At 39.9% G+C, this 3,399-nt stretch overlaps 1 non-coding gene across 1 annotated transcript; it reads left to right on the top strand.

Annotated features, from left to right (window-relative positions):
- The first annotated feature begins 2,972 nt into the window (after positions 1 to 2,972).
- Positions 2,973 to 3,055, top strand: trnal-cag (transfer RNA leucine (anticodon CAG)). Its single transcript has one exon. It is a non-coding gene; the product is annotated as a tRNA-Leu (tRNA).
- The last annotated feature ends 344 nt before the right edge of the window (positions 3,056 to 3,399 follow it).

Genomic DNA, 3,399 nt, shown 5'->3' with positions numbered 1-3,399 from the left:
AAAACATCAGACAGGAGCAGTCTCTGTGGCGCAATAGGTCAGCGCAGTCGGCTGTTAACCGAAAGGATGGTGGTTCAAGTCCCCCAGGGACGTTGGTTGCTTAAGTAACCTGGAGTGAGCTGACTGGGATTTATCCTTCTGCAGAAGACCACAGAGCAGCCCACAGATAACCAAGTGGCCTTACCTATATCAGAAGGTACAGTTCTGCAAACCATGTAAATATTAATCTTTACGGTCATCAGAGATGGGAAGTAACAAAACACAAATACTTCATTACTGTACTCCAGTTGAATTTCAGGTATTTTTACTTTACTATTTATTTTTTGGGCGACTTTTTACTTCTACTCGAATATCGGTACTTTCTACTCCTTACATTTTACAAAATTGGCTTGTTACTTTAGTTGTGTACTAAAGGTCGTCTATCAGGTGTAATTGTGAGTCCCTGTCGGAGAATAGCGCGGACACCCGCCTCACGCCGCGGGCGGGCGCACACGCCACACAGAGCAAAAAGTGAAAGAAAAAAAAAAGAGACAAGCTGTCCGGAGGATAACCAGCTGAGATCGTGTGCGTCTTTGAGAACTGTAAGTCATATAACTGATGATGTCAGTTCATTTAAGCCTGTGTTGTATGGTCTATAAATCTGGTACATTTAAAAGTTACCTTGTCTGTGTTCTTCTCCTGTTACCTAGGTTACACCTGCTGTTGATTCGATATAATGGCGATTTTGAACGTCCTTGCTCATTAAAATAATGTAATTATATTGGGTTCATTGTTATTATTTACTAGCATATGATTCCTGCATTGTGTATGGTAGCCTTTACAATGTTATTTATTTATTTTATTACCACACACAGCCATAGCAGAGCTACCCCCCCATGTTATTCTGATGCTTGATATAATGAAGCATACAGAGAGAAGTTGTCTCCGTCCGTGTTTTAACAGACACACTGGGCAAATTGGAAACCAGAATCAGCTTTATATTTTTTAAATCCAAATCTAGTCCTCACTAAGTTTCAAATAATTTCACTGGAGTTAGTTATTATTTTGCATCATCAATACCAAATTGAATCTAACTGGATGGGAACATACACAGACTTCTCACAAAATCACACTTGAATCATATCTTGCTACTCGTTCTGAATCATATTAACCTGGAGTCCACGTCTGTCAATAAATAAGCTATATGTTTTATATGTTTTAGGCTTTATGGCAAACAGCCATTTAAATGTAGCCAATGGCATATAAAGAATAAAGAATAAAGAGTATTTTTCCATGTCCACTGTAGTTTTCTCAGCGTCTCTCTAGTAACATCTGTCTGGTCCAGTAGCTTTGTCATTCCTAAGGCTAGTTTTACTTTATACTTTAAGTAAATGGCTAAGCTTCTACTTTATTACTTTTGCTTGAGTAAAGACGTTAAATCAGGACTTCTACTTTTACCAGAGTATTTTTGCCATCAGGTTTGTGATGAAGAAGGTTCTTACTATTTTCAACAGCAGTGCAATCACCATTTCATTGTAGGTCTACTGTGTAAAATGGTGCATTCTGCTGTAAAATCCTTTTTTTGTGTCAATATGGCTCTGTTTTTTTTTTTTTGTACAATACATTGGGGTCTCCCTGTGTAGGTTTTAATCCTGCCGACAACAAAATGTGTTTTTAGGATAGGTAGAAAATCAATGACACATCACAGAATACCCAGTTGTGGATTTGCCTTTATGAACAATCTCCAGCCACCAATGTATTTCTTAGCTTTATTTTCAATCTGTGTTACAAGATTTGCAGTGAATGTTGTATTGCCCAGCAGAAAGGCAACAGGTGTGTTACTTTTGACTATGATTTGTACCATAGCAGTGCAATCATTTAGCCCAGGTTTGATTTCCAGCCACTGCAGTTGCATTTACAGGTTTGAAGCCATATACAACATAAACATTACATGTTTTTACCCAGGTTTCTTCTTAATTCAGTGATATTTCAATTCCCATCCGGGAGTCATCCCAAAAGGATTAATAAAGATAAGTCTACGTCTATCTCAGAAAAAGTAAAAAAAGAAATCTGAAAATCTTCAGGGGATGTAGCTATTAGCTTTTCCTTGTGAAGGTTTTTTTTTCCACTGACATTAACATGAACAGTTACTAACTTTTAGCATTCATGTAACGTTAAAAATAGAAAACGTCTGACAGGGATAACATAACATTTCATTACACGTTTGGTCATTTAACATCTTTTCATTCATAATAATAAATAACTTACCTTTAGCGTAATGTTCAGCTGAGCTCAATCGGTGTGCTGTAAATCCGCTGTCCACACGATTACTGAGAGGGGCCGGAAGCTTCACTCGCTAAACTGCTCCAGGGCGGCAAACGCCTCCAGAGCGAAGACTAGTGGCCAAGGATATATTACATCCGTAGTGGTTTAGCAGTACCATAGGAAATGAATGGGAACCAGTTTAGGGCGTTCTAGCTAAAGAATTCCCTAGTGCCGTGGGGGAGACCCGGGTCCAATTCCGGCCAATGCATCTTTCCTTTACCACTATTCGGAAATAGTCCTTTCACAAAAGGGGCATGTTTGTGTGAAGGCAACAGCACATTCTGGTGGTGTTAACTTCTAGATTTAAGTCATGCATCTTGGCTCCATTTGGATTTTTGGTGCACTAGGCAGCCAAGAGGCTGTGATCCGGTTTGATGGAATATGGATAAAATTACCGTTTTCTGACACTTGTGAAAACATAATGTGGCCATGCAGACTGATTTTTTCCACTGGGGCAATTCAACACACGTCAAGCATTGGTGGTTCAGTGGTAGAATTCTCGCCTCCCACGTGGGAGACCTGGGTCTGATTCCCTGCTAATGCAGCTTCCCTTTACCACTATTCGGATATAGTCCTTTCACAAAAGGGGCATGTTTGTGTGAAGGCGAAGTGTTGAATTCCTATATCATAATTTTTGAAACAGGTCCTACGGAACATCTGTTGGATCAGTCAGGATGGCCGAGCGGTCCAAGGCGCTGCGTTCAGGTCGCAGTCTCCACTGGAGGCGTGGGTTCAAATCCCACTTCTGACAACTAGTGTTTTCATCTGGAACTAATGTCTGAGACATGATATTGGGAATAAAACACATAGCAGTTCTTTGTATTAAAGAGGACATGAATATGCGCAAGATGTAAAGTTACCATGCGTTTGTACACAGTAGACATATCTACTGCTGCATTCACTGTCTGTGGCAAGTCCTTTAAAACCTGTTCTTGACTTGCTTTTTCCCACATCCTCTGAATGCTTAGCTAACTAAATGACTTAAGCTGGCCTGTAATCATAACTTTTTCCTCTTTGTTGTGATTGTTGTGTGCCTTCAATATCATTCACTGTTCTGTTCTTGGCGAGAGCAGTTGTTTTTCCTCTCTCCCCTCT

Source organism: Etheostoma spectabile, unplaced genomic scaffold, assembly GCF_008692095.1.
Source record: "Etheostoma spectabile isolate EspeVRDwgs_2016 unplaced genomic scaffold, UIUC_Espe_1.0 scaffold00570072, whole genome shotgun sequence".
In the NCBI taxonomy this organism is placed as follows: domain Eukaryota; kingdom Metazoa; phylum Chordata; class Actinopteri; order Perciformes; family Percidae; genus Etheostoma; species Etheostoma spectabile.
The sequence above is the reverse complement of the archived record's forward strand: the minus strand, read 5'-3'. Positions and strand labels throughout refer to the sequence as shown.